Raw genomic sequence first — 18,964 nt, forward strand, 5'->3', positions numbered from 1 at the left:
CATTTTTCTAGATTGCTTCTCCAATGCAGGAAGGGGCATAAAAATCTTTTGATAGGCCATGGCTTCTATACTGGAGTTGGGCAAACTTCATACTGAGAAAGTCTGTGGTCATCAAAATATAACAATGGCCTCAAAGATCTTTTTGTGAGCAGGTTGAGTATCTGGGGCTAAAGATCTACTGAGGTATAAGACTGATTGAGAAACAAAACCACGCAATTCACCGAGTAATTGCTCTCACAGCCATACCATCTGCACAGTTCCATCAGGCTTTCCCCTGCTAAAAACTGGTCCTGATTCCCCGCCATCTCTAGTGGTTCTCTGTGGTCCCCAGACCAGCAGCACCAATTTAAAAATTAATTTGTTAGAAATACAAATTGTGGGGCCTCACCTCTGACCTACCGAATCTCTGGGGAGGGCCCCAACAATGTATGACCCTGATGCATGCTAAAGTGTGACAACCCCTTGCCTATGTGAATCCCACATTCATTAATCTGATGGCCACCTTGCCCATACCACCTTTCTGTCCCCTCCCCTACTGCTCTCCCACTCTAAGCCTAGTTTCTAGGTGGATTCTCTCACTGATTAGGTCTCCGAAAATGCCAGCTCCACCCCGTCCCTTAGAGCCATCATCACTCACTGAACTCACCAGCCTAGAATCTGCCACCTTCCTCATCCCACTCTCCCACAGCCACTCGAGTCCTCTATTTCTCAGGAAAAGCAATCCTATAACTCAGACTGAGCCATCCCCTACCTGGTCGGCCCCAAGTATTCTATCCAACAACAGAACGTGGCAGTCCTTCCTCAGTGCAAAGTAAACCAACCTAAGGTGACTCAATTAAACTAATCATAGCAGAGTAACTAGTTGTAACTTTCTCAATTTTATGCTGTTTGAGTTACACATTTCTTCTAAACCTTTCTTGCCAGTCCCTTGCTATCCCAGTTGAGAGCTGGCCAGCTAACGACAAAACCGATCAACAGCCCGGTGTTCTGCAAAGAGCACGATGACTTCCTTTGCTGTCTGCTGCACATGAACCCAAGCCCACTGTTAACCACTCATCTGGCAGTTAACATACCTCATGTTGTAAAATATACTTTTATCCCTAGAGAGCCTACCCCAATCGTCATGGTTACTGTTATATGTAAATATGCACACACACATTTATACACATGTACCTGGAGTGCAGTGTGTCCCATTTCTTCTGACCAATGTCATTCCTGCTACCCTGATCCCCCCCACCCTTTGCCCTCAGGGCTCACAGACATGCTCACTCAGATGCACGTGACCCTAGTGGTTTAGACTTGCCTTCTGGGGTCTTCTCATCTACATGAATCTTTTTTTTTAATTGAGGTGAAATTCCTATAACATAAAATTAATCACTTAAAGTGTAATTTAGTGGCATTTAGTACATTCACAGTGCTGTACAACCATCACTTCTGGCTGATTCCAAAACATTTTCATCGCCCCCAAAGGAAACCCACACCCATTGAGCAGTCACTCCCCATTTTCCCCTACCTCCAGCCTGGCAACCACTAGTCTGCTTTCTGTCTCTAGGTATTTGCCCATTCTGGATATTGCACATTAATGGAGTCATATGTGACCTTTGGTGTCCATCTTCGTCACTTAGCATGTTTTTATGGCTCATCCACACTGTAGCATGTATCAGTACTTCACTCCTTTTTACATCTAAATAATAATCCATTGTATGTATATATCACATTGTTTATGCATTTATCCACTGACAGACATCTGGGTTGCCTCCACTTTTTTGGCTATTATGAATAATGCTATGAACACTGGTATAAAGATTCTGTTTGATTCCCTGCTTTCAGTTCTTTTGGATGTATATCTAGGAGGAGAATTGCTGGACCATGTGATAACTTTATGTTTATCTTTTTAAGATACCTACATTAGTTCCTCAATGTGTATCTGCTTTATTTATCCCCAGGGTTATTTGTGGTCAGGAAAAGAACCTCAGACACCTTCATATTATACCCAAGCCCAGCACATATAGTAGGTAGGCATCACAATGAATGATAATGTAAAGGACTTACTATGGGCCAGGCATTTTGCTAAGACCTTTACATATATTAACTTATTGAATGCTCGTAATAGCCCTGTAAAGTATTATTATTATCCCCATTTTTCAGATGAGTAAACTGAGATGAAGAGAAATTAAAGAACTTGCTCAAAGTCACACAGCCAGTAAGTGGCAGAGCCAGGATTAAAACCCAGGCAGTTTGACTCCAAAATGTGGGCTCTTAAACCACTATACCATCAGTCCCCAACCTTTTTAGCCCTAAGGACTGATGCTCCCATGAGAACCTAATGCCTGATGATCTGAAGTTGAGCTGAGGCAGTGACGCTAAAGCTGGGGAGTGGCAATAAATACAGATGAAGCTTTGCTCGCTTGCCCACCACACACTTCCTGCTGTATAGCCCAGTTCTTAACAGGCCACAGACCGGTTTTGGTCAGTTGTCCAGGGGTTAGAGACCCTTGTACTATACCATCAGTCTCTCTCATGTTCATTTCCCCTCAAATCCTAAAAGACAAACATTGGGGTGAGGGTGTAAGGAGGTTCCTGATACCTGGGGATCAAAAAATAAAATCAGATCAAATAGTAAAAGAACTTAAAATGGAAAACATCTAGCCTCCTTAGCATCTATTTGCATTCTATTCTTTAAGCTATTTTTTTTCTGAGTGCCTACCATAGGTCAAGTATCCTTTGTCATCCCTAATCCTCACCAAAATCTCATGAGATAGTTATAATTATCTCCATTTTATGAACAGGAAAAGTGAGACTTTTAATATACAATTCTAGTTCTTAAGACTTGGTTGGCTATCAGGAGCCATTCACAGCCAGGACATCGCATCTTCTTCACACAAAGTTCACCATAATACAGTAACTGATAATCTTTCCACAGGTAACCTGAGTCATTACAAAGAAGCTATATTATATGTGGGGGGCTTTGTTTAAGAAGGTGGATAAGTATAAAATGCATTTCAGGAAGACTGCTGTTCAGAATGATTAAGGTGATATAAATGGTGTTACACTTAAAGGAGCCATGTGCAATTTTCTGGAAGATTTTCTTACATGGGACCTCTCAAACCTGATCTTGGCCAGCCAGTCAATGAACCTGCACTGTGGGTCAACAATACCACCCGATGGCTTTATGAAGATGTTTTATAAACTACAATCAGAAGACGAATTATAAAAACAAGAAAGAGTAGCCACAGTATTATGAAATGGAAAATACATGAGGAATCAACGAAAACAGGGAGATGAAAACAAGGTACATTAAGCAGAGTGAGGAGGGGTTACCAAGAAAGACACAGACAGGTCGGACTACTGCCCCTGAAAAGCAGATCAGCAGCAAGAGCAAAAGCAAACAAGACAAAGATAACCCTGGGCCATCGCTAGGAAACAGACTCAAGGGTCACCAGGACTGTGCAATCAACCAGTCATATGTCAAATTGAAGATTAAGTGATGAAATTATTTCAGCCAACATACCTGACTGCTTGTTGTTCACATAGTAAACTCGGTGAGGTCGAGAATGAAAGGTTGTATAACTCGGTTCCAGATTTCTCTTTACAAAGCATGTCCCCCCAGAGCCCTAGGGGTTCTTTGCTGGGGATTACAGGGCCTGGGGTGGGATGAAGATGATGCTCTCCAGCCAACCCGCTTCACCAACTTCTGCTTCAGCCAGAGCAGCTCAATTTTTCCCCGTTTTCCCGAGTTTCCACGTAAGATTTTGTATGAAGAAAGAACCTTGATAAAAAGCACTCGAAAAGCAGGTGGGGCAAGAAGGGAAGGCCTGTAATATCACACAAGCCTATGACATCTGCTCCACCACTGAGTGGACAGAGCATGCAGCAAGCACACATGCACAGTGCGTTCTCCTGATTGCTTCTCCAGCTTCTCTTCATCCTTGATACAGACAGGACCAGCCCCAACTCTCATCAGTTTTTCCTTCAGAGGACAGTTCACTTCTTTCCCATCTCCTCGGCCACAACTCTAGGAACAATTGCCCCCTCTCCTGGTTTGCAGCAAAAACTTTCCCACGGCTGGCAGCCACACACTGCTCACCAGCATGGAGCACACTTTCCTGATGTCACCCATGGCCCAAAGGGTCAAAGTGTCCTCAATAGCCTCAGAGTATCTCAGGGGCACTCGAACCTGCTTACTCATTAACCATGGCCTGGGCCAAGAGGATAGTACTCCCACATCTCATATTGCTGATCGTTTTATTTCTCCCTGGTGCCCCCTACCCCAAAAATGAAGAGAATGTGTCCAAGTTACATTCCAACTCTCCATGAAGTGCTCCTAGCTCCTCCCTACTGGCCAGGGGGTGGTATACTATAGGGCAGAGGGATGTGTGATAGAAACAATTGCTGAGGTGTGAATACACCCAGAGAAATGGGACAGGCATGCAGACTGGCCTATGCAGGTGTGATCACCTTGCCTTCACTTTTGCCAGCAGGATTCCCTCCAGCAGTGCTTGATAACTACTCCTACCAAGTTCGCCCCAGGGGATCGAAGGCTCTGGGCCTCCTGCTGCTGCTGCCTTGTCCTTATCTCATGGAGTGGAAATCCTTCTCCTGGACTCTGAGCAGAGCCTAGACAAGGTGGGTTAAGAGCTCACCTGTTTTGAGTGTCACACTCCAGGACCTGGGCACTGTGGGATCACATTCCCAATGACCTGGGCTAATGGACGGTGTCCTACATCAAAGAGTGCTCTTCCTCTGCCCCGAACTGCCCTGGGCCATCACTCACTACCCCACACTCTCCACTTCAGACTAAGCAGCCTGTGGTTTGGAGCCATCAGGCCAGACACCCTAAGTGGCTGGTCTTTCAGATGTCCAGCCCAGGGCCCATCCCTGTATTATTCACTAGCAACCAGACAAATCATCGACCTACCTGAAATCCTCCAAGAGCTTTCCATGGTCCTCAGAATGAAATTTAATCTTTGACAGAGCCCACAAAGCCCATGCTGAGGGCAGCCCTCCAGCCTTCCTCTCTACTGTCTCCCCCACCTCCCACCTTCCTTCCCACCAGCCTTTTCTTTTCTCTGGTCCTCAAACATGGCGAGCTCCTTCCCCGTGTCAGTACCTCTGTATTTGTTCTCAAGGGGAATGGCCTTACCTCCAACATCTGCATGGCTGGCTCCTTCTCATTCTGCTCTCAGCCCAAATACTACTCAGAGAGGCCTCCCCTGGTCCCTGGTCTAACACTGGCCTCCAAGCAATTTCTGCTCTTATCTCCCCATTCGTTACTCCTCTGATGTCTGTCTCCTCCACAGAACAGCAGCTTCCTGAGAGCTGCTTGGCCACGGTGGTATTTGCAGCATTCAGATCTCTGCCTAGACACAGTGGGTATTCAGCATCTGACCATTGGTGAAATAAGTGGATAACTGAATGAATAAATGAATGAGCGAATGAATGAGAAAATAAATAAGTGAATGAGTGCGTTGAGTGAATGAAGGAATGAGTGCTTAAATGAATGCAGCAAGGCAGGCAGAAGTGTCTCAGAGGAGGCAGATACCCACTTAGTGGTCCTGGGCTCAATCTGTTGCTCTTTGCCCAGGGAGGGCTGAAACCCAGCAAACTCAGTCTAGACTCTACTTGCATGCTTGGTACCCATTTAACCCGACCGAGATGCTGCCAAGAGGACATGTGCACTTTATTCCTCTTTTTCATAACAGATAAAACTTTTACACTGTCCATTTAAACCACCATTGTTTGGTCCTCCCCTAAGGAAACTTCAAAACTAAAATTTCTTTCTCCCCTCATTTTGAGCCTTTGTTGTAAAAGAAATGCTCCATTTAGCATTCCTAAAGGGCCATTAGCATCCCAAAGCCCTTGTTGTGCTGCCCGGCTGGAGGCTGTTCCTGAAGAACGGACTGTGGGCCAGGCGAGATCCTCTGGCTGAAATGCGGCCCCTGAAACCCCCACTTGGCATAATCTCCCTCCTCACTCGCCAAACTCAACTTGCCCTCTCATTTCAGATATTTAGTGTGTATTCTCGTTCTGACTCTTATTCTGAAGAATTTCGCTCTCCCCCACTTTCTTTCTGCCTCATGAGGCACCTTTTGATAAATATTGTATGGACGAACTTTTCATTCCAATGAAAGACCCCCTCCACAAGGCAAGATGAATATCCCCTTTATAGAACAACAGTGGGGTTAATCCCTCCCTCGCCTCCCCCACCCCTTACTTTGCCTTCCATCCCTGTGTAAAGAGAAAGCAGAAGCCATTTCCCCATGAGGCAGGTGGGACAAACCTGAGCAGGTCTCTTCTGCTTCCATGCTTTAGACACGACTGAGTAAGTGATTCCTCCTGCAGTTAACATTTCAGCTTGTCAGGGACGTCACTCTGCGTGGCACATTGTTCTAGATAATCACCCTGCTGCTGAAATTAGCTTGTGAATCAGACACACACACAAAAAAGCTTCTGGAAAGGCTAGTGCAGTTGCTAGGTTCTCTGGGAGAGAGAACCAAGTTCCTGTCTGCCCGAGTCCCCATCAGACCAGATTCTCCCCTCTCATAGGAGCCTCATGTCTCCTATATGTGGCCTAAAAATTGGATGTTGGGCATCTTACAGGGGATCCCTGCTAAAGCTAAAGGGTGTCCACTTATCAAAAGCATCTCAGCAGCCATAACAAACATGATGGGCATGTGCGCCCCTGGACCTGGTAGGGCCACGGCATGCAAGCCAAGATCGGCCTGCTCCACGCTGCACCTAGCTCACATTCCACCTTCATAAGCACCAGTGAAGAAAGGCAAAATGCTCCCTTTTCCCCTACGAAGTACTAAACCCAAGCCATTTGGCCTGACATTCATACAGCTGGTTATCTCATTTAGCTGAATGGATTTCCTTAATTTCTGGTAGATACTCTCTGAATAGGCCATTCCAGGAGCAAGAGACTGAAGATAACTTTATTTTTTAAAAATACTTTTCACTGATGTATTTATCCACAGTACATTTATCAAGCACCTGCTATGTGCCAGCATTCTGCTAGGCCCTGAGGACACAAACATAATACTTAGAGGCCAATCTTAGGGAGATGCATTCTGCTGGGGAAGGACATAGGTGGGCTTAGGAAACAACGTATTTCAGAAGTTCTAAAGCTAACGCCCACGGAGGGCCTCCATTCAATAGGGCAGTGCTGTAGGACTTCATGTGCTGGACAGGCAAGAGGATGCCGCTACTTTCTTAATGATTAATTTATAATAAAGTAACCTTTGGTCCAGGCTTTCGCAGACAGCTCTTCCAAACCCCACTGAGGCATACAGCAGCAGCAGGAAGGGCCACTTCCTTTCACTATCCCCCAGGTACTAGAAGAAAGGGAGCTGGTCTGAGAGAAGTGTTTAGGACAAGGTTCAACAAATTCTTTCAGTAAAAGGCCAGATAATAACTATTTTAGGTTTTGCAGGCTACAGGGTCTCTTTTGCAACTACTCAACTCTGCTGTTATAGGGAAAGCAGTCACAGACAGTCCATAAACAAATGGGCATGGCTGTGTTCCAATAGGAGTTTATTTACAACACAGGCAACAGTCAGAAATTGGCCCACAGGCTGTAGTTTGCCAATTACATGGTCCAGTTCAGCACTGAGAAAGAATCAACCCTGGGCCTGGTTCTTCATTAATTTAATGAATTGAAATAATAATCCACATAATAATGGCAAACTCAGTTAAGTGACAAATTTCCTGAAACAAATGCTATTGCTAAAGCAGTCAGTGAGGGTCTATGATGCATTAGAGCCATCACAGGGACAGACATGAGGAGGATGAAGGCTCTCTAGTCAGGACAGCATTGTGCGCCCATAATGAACGAGGCACGATTTTGCGTTGATACATAAGTGGTAGCATACTCTGTATATAATGGAGTCCTGTCCATCGGTACAAATATAGAATTATGATTTTACCTGCAGCATTAAATTCTAGGGTGTGAATACCCTATTTAGCCATTTCCTTATTGGTATTTAGTCTGTGTTCTCTGAGTGTGTGTGTGTGTGTGTGTGTGTGTATGTGTATGTGTATAATAAATCTATAGAAACCATAAACAATAAAGGTAATGGAAAAAGATCCATCTAGATCTCTATAACTCTGGACAAACACACTTGCACATGCCTTTTTGCGCACGTGAGTGTTTCTTTAGGGTTAGCACTGAGAGGTGGAATTGCTGAGTCATAGGGCTAGCACATTTCAAATGCACTCAGTCATTCCAAGGTTCTAGGATTGTGCCTTTAACTCTGGCTCACATTCTTGTGTCCCTTTTGTCATACAGGGGACCCAAGTGACAGAACATGGGGGGCCTATGTAAAAACACAACTGAAAAACTACCTAAAGTACCTGGCCCAATGGGAAGCCAACATTATCATCTTTTAAAAAAAAAAAAAAAAAAAGGTGGTCGAAAGGTACAAACTTCCAGTTATAACTAAAACATGATGACTAAACACTGCTGTATGGTACATAGTTGTTAAGAGAGTATATCCTAAGAATTCTCATCACAAGGAGAATGTTTTTTTCTTTTCATTGTACCTATACGAGATGACAGATGCTAACTAAACCTATTGTGACACTCATTTCACAATACTATGTATAAATCAAACCATCACGCTGTACACCTTAAACTTATATAGTAACGTATGTCAATTACTGCTCAATAACACTGGAAAAACAAATTACTTGAATAACAATTAAGAACCAGCCCCCTCCCCCACCGCCGGCCTGCCCCCAGCACGCAGGCCCACACGCTACAAAGAGGGGAGGAGTTAGAAGCGAAGGCAGGTGGAAGCACCACCACCTTTAGGCCTGCCGCCCAGTTTCAGCTGTCAACAGAAAAAAACGCCGTGGGGGGAATTGGCTCTTATTTAACTCTAATTAATTTGGACCCAGGGTCAACAATTAGAGCAGGCCCGGAGGAGAGCTCTACGGTAGGTTCCTGGCATTCCTGGAGTGGGGGTAGGAGAACGTCCAGGATGCTCTGGCCTGTCGGTGAGCACCAAGGACTTGGATTTCTGAATTCAAATGCCAAGCCAGACCTGGCACTGGCCAGGTTGAGACTTTCTTTGTGTCTGAAAACTCTTTTTGTTTGAAGTTGGTGTAACTTTAAGCAGCCTGCCAAGGAGAGCCTGTGAGAAAACTCCCAAGCCAGGCTGCATTCCCCATCTCAACCTCAGTCAAATCCCCCTCTCCCACGATGCACCTTTTCTCAGCTGCCAGGCCAGGGGGCTTACATGGCTCCCGGCCAGCCCAAAACAGCCCAGCCCAGAGGACTGATTCTCTCCCTCCAAGGCAAAAGAGGGACTTGAGGCTGATGAGTGGGGAGAATAACTGAGCACATGAACCGCTGGGGAGGGCTGGCATTTCCTGAGCACCTGATATATGCAGACACTGCACTCAGCATTTTACATACATCATTTCATTTAAGCCTCCAGCAACCCTAGGACATAGACATGATTAAAATCCCATTCCACAGATGACAAACAGGCTGAGAGGCTCAAGGTCTAGCTGTAGGTGATGGGAGCTAGGTGTCCAGCTGAGGCTTGTCTGATTCCAAAGCCAGAGATCTTTCTACAACACCAGTGGTTTTCAAACTGGGAATTCTAACACTCTAGGATGGTAATTTCTTTTTAATTTTTCAATTTGAAATCATTTTAAACTTAGAAAAAAGTTTTTAAATGGTGCAAATAATTCCTGCAGACCCTTCACCCAGCTTCCCCAAATGTTTTTATCTTACATACCAATCCCACAGTTATCAAAATGAGGAAACTGAACGCTACAAACCTTACTGAGATTTTGCCAACTGTCCCACTAATGTCTTTTTCCGGTCCGGGATGGCTCCGATCCAGAATCGAACATTGCATTTAGGTTTCACATCTCCTTCGTCTCCTCAGTCTCTCTTCGTCTTTAATGACCGTGATACTGACCAGTTATTTTGCAGAATGTCTCTTGCTGTTTCTTCATGATTAAATTCAGGTTATATGTTTTTAGCGGGATCTCACAGAAGCGGTGTTGAATCCTCCTCAGTGCACCCTATGAGGTGGCACCTGATGCCAGTGTATCCCATTACTGGGTGTATTAGTTCTAATCACTTGGTTAAGGTGATATCCGCCTGGCTTCTTCACTGTAAAAGCTGTTAGAGTTTTCCTTTTGAAATTGTGGGGAGATACTCTGACACTTCCTAAATTTTCTATTTCTCATCACACTTTTACCCACTTACTTTAGCAGACATTGCAATCCTCTAAACAACTATTACTGGGAATTATTTTTCGAAATAGTGATTTTTCTATTTCCATTATTCTTTTGACATTTACATGAGCATCTCCCACTCCCCATGATGTTTTAAGTTATAATTCACATATCATAAAATTTACCCTTTAAAACTGTGGATGAAAAGAGGGCTGCATACTAAACCTGACAAGCTCAGGGGAGGCCTGCATGGTGGGCCTTACAAACCCAGAGACTGAAATTAACCACATAAGATGGTCTGAGCACAAAAATTCCTGACTAAAAATGGGTCATGGCAGTAGTCACGTCCTAGGCCTGCAGTTTCCTTGACAAAGGTCAATCTTTACCTTAAGTGAGCCTGTCTATTGTCTTTTTGCTTCTAAGATAACATACTCTTGGAATGTCAGAGTAATCTCCTTGTCCAGACCCCTCAGGGCACAACCACCTGCACCAGAGCACAAGACCACAGAACCCCACGTTGTTATCTTGTTCCCCGAATACCATTTGTATGTGCTGTAAGTGTTGATTATTAACTATCCTGTACCCACCAATGTAAAAGAAGTGTGTGTCTCTCCGTCTTACTTTTTATCCAGTCCCAGAGATTTCCCCACTTTGCTTTCTTCCACCCTCTTAATCTACCACCAATGGATTTAATGTAACCTTCCATACATTTCCTCTTTTGATGCTAATGTATAAAATAAGCTACAAAACTGCCATTCTCCAGAGTAGTTTCTCAATCTGTCGAAATTTTGTTTCCCAGCAAAAATTGTCGTTAGTTTGGTTCAAACAAATTCATAAAAGTTCTCTACAGGTTTGGACGTTTCTTACCTCGACAAAAGTGTACAATTCCATGGTTTTTAGTATATTCACCCAGTTGTCCATCAACACTACCTAATTCCAAAACATTTTCATCATCTCAAAAAGAAACCCTACACCCATTAAATAGGCACTGCCCATTCACCCCTCTCTTCAGTGTCTGGCAACCACTAATCTGCTTCCTATATGGATTTGCCTATTCTGGACATTTCACATGAGTAGAATCATACAGTATGCAGTCTTCTGTGACTGGCTTTTAATTATAAAGTTTTCAAGGCATACCCATGTTTAAGCATGTATCAGTACTCCATTCCTCTATAAGGCTGAATAATATTCCACTCTGTGGATGTACCAAACTTCATTTATCTGTTCATTAGTTGATAGCTATTTGGGTTGTTTCTACTTTTTGGCTATTAAGAATAATACTGATATGGACATTTGTGTATAGGTTTTTATGTGGATAAAAACTTTTTTTATTTTCATTTTCTTTTCTCTTAAGTATATACCAGCAGTTTTGCTGGGTCATACTGACACTCTATATTTAAACTTTGTGAGGAACTATTTCCTAAAGCAGCTACACCACTTTACATTCTCACTAGCAGTGTACTCATGAAGGTTCCAATTTCTCCACGTTCTTTTCAACACTTGTTATTATCTATATTGTGATTATAGCCATCCTAGTGGGCATAAAGTGGTATCTCATTATGATATTACTTTACATTTCTCTGATGACTAATGATATTGACATTTTGCATGTGTGCTTATTGGCCATTTGAATGCCTTCTTTGGAGAAATGTCCACTCAAGTCCTTTGCCTATTTTTATATTGGGTTGTCTTTTTGTTGTTGAGTTGTAAGATTTCTTTATATGTTTTTATATATTCTGGACCCTTATCAGATATATGATATATAAATGTTTTTCCCCATTCTGTGGGTTGTTTTTTCATTTCCTTGACAGTGTCCTTTGAAGCACAAATTTTAAATTTTGATGAAGTCTAATTTATCTGTTTTTCATTTGGTTCCACAGATTTTGATGTAGATTGTCTATGAACAGCTCTATAAGAAATACTTAAAGAGTTTGATCAAGATGCTAGAAGTTAAAATTTTGTTAAATTTAAAATTTTAAAATTTATTACCACAAAGTTGTTTGTCATATTACCTATTTTTGAAGTCTCTGCCAGATCTCAAGTTATGTCTTTTTTTCATTCCTAATGCTGTTTATTTGTGCCTTTTCTTCTTTCTTCCTGACCAATCTTTCCATATATTTGTTATTAGTCTTTCCAAACAACCAGCTTTTGGCTTTGGTTGATCCTCTCTGTTGAATATTTATTTTCTAGTTCACTGACTTTGGCCCTTATTTTTATCCCCCCCCCCTTTTTCTAGATTATTCCATTCATTTTTTTTCTAACTTCTTAAATTAGATATTTAGCTCATTAATTTTCAGCCTTTCTCATTGTTCTGATGTCCTGTGAAATACATGCCTCTCTTTAGTATCCCCTCTTTCTTCCATGCATTTAATAATCTTAACAGAAGAATGAGGAGAAATAGAGGCAGGCATGGAGCTGAATAACCTGTTCTATAAGAAGCCACCTATGGAAATGCTCTTTCAGAGAGCCGAGAGCTCCTGGCGGGTGGTGGTAGCATATTCCAGAGCCAAATGAAGCCATTAGGGGTCAAATTTCATACAGGAGGTGGCACACTATGTCAGTGAGTTCTTGTGGCCTCACCATCTTGTCTTTGCAGACTGACTTCTATTTCAGCAAATCTCATTTGCCATGCCAAAAGGCAATGAGGCAGATGCTCATGTAAGGAAAGATTGAGCCAAAGCAATAAACTCAGGCACCCCCACTCCCCCAGCTGTCAGCTCAAACTGCGCTCACAATTCAGTTAGGAGTCATCCCGTCCTTTTCTTTGCGCCTAATACTTGTTCCCAGTTAATTCCCTCCCTGGCACCACTTAGTAGGGAACCCCAAAACCATCATCATGGAATGGGAATGCTGGAAGGGACCGATAAATCATCTGTTCAACCCCCTCTTTGACCAAGGAGGAGACCAAGGACCAAAAGATATCTATTCGAGTTCATGATACAGTGAATAATTTGTTCTGGTATCAGTATAATTTGTTCTGGTATCAGTATAAATGTACACTTCAGATATTATTTTGTGACCCCTGCTTTTTATGGTGTTCATTTGCCTTATATGCTTTTGCACATCTCTTAATTTTGACAAGACTGAATGACTTGGTCACTGAATTTGTTAAATACTGTGAGAATCTACCATTAATATTGTGTTTTTGCTCCAAGTAGGCAAAACTAAAAATAAGGAGATAAAGCATCTGAAGACTATAATTAATAAGATTGATTTAATAAATATATTGATGCCTATACCCTTAAAAACAGAATTCTCTATCAGTTCCCATGGAATAGCAACAAAAGTAATCTTACATAGACACATAAGATTATTTTTTAAAAAGCTGTACCAGCTGCAATATAATAAAATTGGAAATTAATAACAAAATATAACTCCAGAAGCAAAAAGAATGTCAATGGTGCACTTGTTTTAAAAACAATGACAATGTGTCTACAGCCATGCCACCCTAAACATACCAATCCCGTCTGATCTCAGAAGCTAAGCAGAGTCGGGCCTGGTTAGTACTTGGATGGGTGACCACCTAGGAAGACCAAGTGCTGTAGGCATAAAAAAATAAAATGAATAAATAAAAATTAAAACAGTGACAATGAGAGCAGTGCAAATCAAAACTAATGGGAAGCGGTCAAAGCTACTCTAGAAAGGAAGAGTCAGTGCCTGAAATGGCATTATTGTTAAACAGGGATAAGAAAATCATGGTATTAGTTGAACTGAGCATTCAACTAAAAATATTAGGAGGACCACAAAAGCCTAAATAAGAAATCAATAAAGGTAAAACAGAAATTAGAAAATGAGAAACAATAAAAAAATGTTCAAAAATAAGTGACAGGCTAAAATAGTAAATAAGAGCCCCAGCTCTGAGAGCAGACAGATCTCTGGAATTACAACCCTGGGCTTTGTAGCTGTGTGACATCAGGCAAGTTAAATTTCTAAACTTCTCAAACACCTGTAAAATGGGAATAACAGTGTTCAACTCACAGAGTTATAAAGATTTTAAAAATTAGTGCACACAAAGTAGTTAGCACAGGGCCTGGCATACACTGAGTGGTCAATAGATATTATCAGGTGTTATTATCATTACTTTAAAAAACGTCAAGAAAATAAACAAATCTAGAAAATAAATATTTGCTGTTAGAAATCAGAAAGGTGATAGAGGCACATATGGAGATTTTTAAAACATTTTTAGTGATCATTATATACAACTATGCTTTAAAAATGAAAATCTGGGTAAATGATTATTTTCTTGGAAAAGAAATTACCAGGTTTGACTCAAAAAGCAGTTGAAAAATTCCTGAATAAACATACAAGCATGGAAGAAATTGAAATGGTTATCAAATAACTATTTTCAAAAATGGCGCAGGGCCCAGATAGGCTAATTCTAACAAATCTTCAAGGAACCAATATTTCTCATGCTATTTAAATTATTCCAGAGCATAGAAAAGAATGGAAACTTCTCACTTCATTTTGTAAGGTTAGAACAGCCCTGATACAAAAGGCAATATGAAGAGAAAAAAAAAAATCTCACTTTTCAAGAGACATGAAAATCAAAAACAAAATATTAGCAAAGAATAACATCACCAAATAGACTTTATTCCAAGAATGCTAGTATAGTTTAAACTTAGAAAATCACAAAACCACAATGAGATACCACTTCATACCCACCAGAATGGCTATAATCAAAAAGACGGAGAATAAGTACTGACGAGGATATGGAGAAAATTGGAATCCCCTTATGTTGCCAGTGGGAATGTAAAATGGTGCAGCTGTGCTGGAAAACAGTCTGGCAGTTCCTCAAAGGTTAAACATAGAGTTACCATATGACCCAGCAATTCCACTCCTAGGTATAAATCCAAGAGAAATAAAAACACATAACCACACAAAAATCTGTACATCAATGTTTGTAGGAGCCAAAAAGTAGAAAATGTCCACCGACTGATGAATAAATAAATGAAATGTGGCATATTCATACCATGGAATATTATTTAGCCATACAAAGAATGAAGTACTGACATGTGCTACAATATGGATGAACCATGAAAACATTAAGCTAATTGAAAGAAATCAGTCACAAAAGGCCACATATTGTATGATTCTATTTATATAAAACGTCCATAATAGGCAAATCCATGGGCATCGAAAGTAGATTAGTGGTTGCCTAGAGCTTGGGTGGTGGTTCGAGGGAGGGAATGGGAAGTGACTGCTAATGAGTACAAGGCTTCTTTTAGAGATGAAAAAAACGTTGTGGGATTAATTTTAGTGATGGTTATACCCTTCTGAACATTATAGAAACCACTGAATTGCACACTTTAAATGAGTTAATTGTATGCTTTGTGAATTATATTTTAACAAAACTATTTAAAAATTTAGGAAATCAATTCACAATATTAATAGTCAATGAAAAGGTACTGTATGATCATTTTGATTGATATCCAAAGGATTAACATTGCACACAGTCTTGATTTAAAACATCAAAAACAAAAGGAGCATACCTCCCATTAAACCAGGAATGGAGGTCACCCCACTAAGCACAACAATAAAGAGTATCTATCTGACACTAGTAACCCACAACATACTTAATGATGAGACTCCTGAACATTGTCACTCAAGTCAGGATCAACACAAGGGTTTATCTTACCATTATTATAACCATTACTTTGAAGTTCTATCCAATGCAGTAAGCCAAGAAAAATAAAAGTACAAATAATGAAAAAGAAGATCTAAAATAGTCATGATCTGTGGATTACAGCAGAACATGGAAAAGTCCGAGAAAAGAGAATTAACTGAAACGCTATGAGAATTAATTTAAAAGAGTTCAGTAAAGTTGTAAGTTACAAAGTACATAAAAATCTACAGCTTTCCTACACGTCAGGAATATCTAGTTAAAAATAAAATGAGAAGAAAAAATATCCCTTTCATAATAGCAATCAAAATTATAAATACACAAAAATAATTTTTTAAGTGCGACCCTAATATAAAGAAATCTATATACTCTACAAAGGGGATAAAAGAAGACATGAATAAATGGACATGTTCAATGCTTCTGGACTGTAAGACTTAAAATTGTATATACTTCTTGGAATAACTAAAATTAAAAAGACCGACCTTATCAAATGCTGGTGAGAAACTGGAATTGGAGAAACACTTTCATACACTGCTAGTATGAATGTAAAGTGGTACAAACACCATATCATCACTCATTCCATGCTTAGGTATTGACCCAAGAGAGATAAAAGCACATGTCCATGTAAAAACATATATGGAAATGTTCATAGCTGCTCTATTTGTAATAGCTAAACACTAGAAACAACCTAAATGCCCATAAGCAGGTGAGTGGGTAAATTGTGGTATATCCATTCAATGAAATACTACCAGCAATAAAAAGGAATGAACTACTGACACATAACATCATGAATGACTCTCAAAATAATCAAGCAAACTGAAAGAAACCAGACAAAAAACAATATATACTAAATGATTCCATTTATGTAAAAAAAATAGAAAAGGCAAACTAATACAAAATGACAAAAAGTACAATGGTGGAAAGGGGCAGGAGGTGGGAGAGGAATTACCAAGAAGCATGAAAAAACATTTGGGGCTGATGGATATGTTCTTTATTTTTATTGTGGCAATGCTGTCATAGGCATATACAAATGTCAAACTTACCAAATAATACTCTTTAAATATGTGCAATTTATTGAATTTCAATTATACCTCAATAAGGTTGTTTTTAAAAATTATCTGGAAGAACCAAAGAGGAACAAACTATCTGTGATTTTTATCCACACTTACATCCTACCTTTTCGATATCTTAAAAATCATAATGGAAACATTTAAACAATCAAACCATTAAGTACAACAGTTGTATCGATACAATTACAATCCAAAAAGTGTAAGATTATCAATGATCACCAAGTTTAACAATACTGCCATCAAATTACCAATGCTATTTGTATTGAAACTTAACAAACTTATCTAAAGCCTATGAATAAATAAATATAGCAAAGAGGACAACTGAAAAAGAACCAATAAAAAGGAATAAATGAGTAAATACTGAACCCACCAGATTTTGACGTATACTATCCAAACAGATAAGAAATAGCAAGAAAATAGATCAGAGAAAGAAAATGGAAATTACAGAAAAAAAGATCCAAGTTTATATAATACTTAAGCATTTAATATATGTGGCATCTCAAATCAGTGTGAATAATTTTTTTTCAATAACTGTCATTAACTAAGAGGCTAAATATTTAATGAAAACAATGGAGATCCTTACCTCACACCATACATCACAATTAATTCCAGATGGATGAAATATTAAAATATATGACTTTGAGTTCTGGCAACAAAGTAGACTGAGCTAATGCAGAACCCCCATTACTACAAAATCTAAAAATAGTAGATGAAATGTAATTTTAAAAAATAGTTAATGTGTAGCAGCTCTCACAATAAATGAAAGGAAATCCCCAGGTGCTAAGGAAAATAATCTGAAAGCCAAAGTATTAAAAGAAATATTGAGGCCATAGTGATCATGATGTGTGAATGAGCGGGGAAGAGAGGCAGGTTGGAGATAAGGGTAAAGAAAGATTGAGTGATCTGGAAATAAGTCTTAATGGCTATGAGTTTAGGTTTTAGTACTCACACACAAACATAAGGTGAGGCCTTGGTTCTTACAAGGCCAGGAGTTAGAAATGAAACCCTTCATTCTTTTCTTTAACAAATATTTCATGAGCATCTACTATATGCCAGGCCTCCTGTGAAGAAAACAGACAAAAATTCCTCCTTTTACATAAATTTACATTCTAACAAGTGTTAGAATGGAACAAGTCAGAGGATGGGAAGACAGTTAATAAACATAACAAATAAAAATGAAATAGTATGTTAGGTGATAAGTATTATGAGTAAAAAGAAAATTGAGTATGATAAAGGTGATCATGAGTGTGACTCTGTGTGTGTGTGTGTGTGTGTGTGAGAGAGAGAGAGAGAGAGAGAGAGAGAGAGAGAGAGAGAGAGAGATGTGTGTGGTGTGTCTGTGTGTATGACTGTGAAAGAGAGAAAGAGAAAGAGAGACAGACAGAGACAACTGAGAAAGCTGTTTAAGAATATTTTTAAATCTGACAGTCAAGGCAGGTTGTTGCACTGAGAAATGACAACTGATCAAAGACTTAAAGGAGCTGAGAAAGCCATCTATTCCAATATCTGGGCAGAAAGAACTACCGGTAAGAACAGACTGTGAAGTTGGAGGACAAGGGTAGAGGCAGGAAGCCCAGTCAGAAGCTGTAGCAATAATCCAGGTAACAAAAAGCCTAGACCTCCAAATGTACCCTCAGTGACAGGGGGACTAAAAATCTTTGTCCAGCAACCTAAGGTGACAGCAAAAGTTCAGCTCTACCCAAAACTCTGGAGTAAAGGAAGAAAAAGTCTTCAGTAGGAAAATGAAACCTCAGATCTGCTAGAGATTAGAAGCAAAATGCATACTCCTCATTTGATACAAGAATTTCAAGATGATTAATAAATGGGAAAATCAGTCCCAAGCCAATGGTAACTCTAGGATGTCTGCCACAATCAATGCAAAATCACTTGATAGAAACATCAGAACTAAGACCAGTGGGATTTCCACAACATCCCAAATAAAGATAAGCTCGTAGTCAGACAGTACAAAACACACAAAGAAATCATTGACCATGAGTGAAGGTCAGCAGACAAAATAAGCAGGAGGATCAGTCCCTCCCACCCAAAAGCTGAGATTATCCATCAAAAAGACTATAGGATA

At 40.3% G+C, this 18,964-nt stretch overlaps 1 protein-coding gene and 1 pseudogene across 3 annotated transcripts in view; one reads left to right on the plus strand and one right to left on the minus strand.

Annotated features, from left to right (window-relative positions):
- The window catches only part of NTN1 (netrin 1), a 185,148-nt gene that overhangs the window by 139,383 nt on the left and 26,801 nt on the right, over window positions 1-18,964 (minus strand). The window lies entirely within an intron of this gene.
- On the plus strand, window positions 13,625-13,742 carry LOC118604701 (annotated as a pseudogene).

The sequence above is a fragment of the Rousettus aegyptiacus genome, unplaced genomic scaffold (assembly GCF_014176215.1).
Source record: "Rousettus aegyptiacus isolate mRouAeg1 unplaced genomic scaffold, mRouAeg1.p scaffold_m13_p_6, whole genome shotgun sequence".
Lineage (NCBI taxonomy): Eukaryota > Metazoa > Chordata > Mammalia > Chiroptera > Pteropodidae > Rousettus > Rousettus aegyptiacus.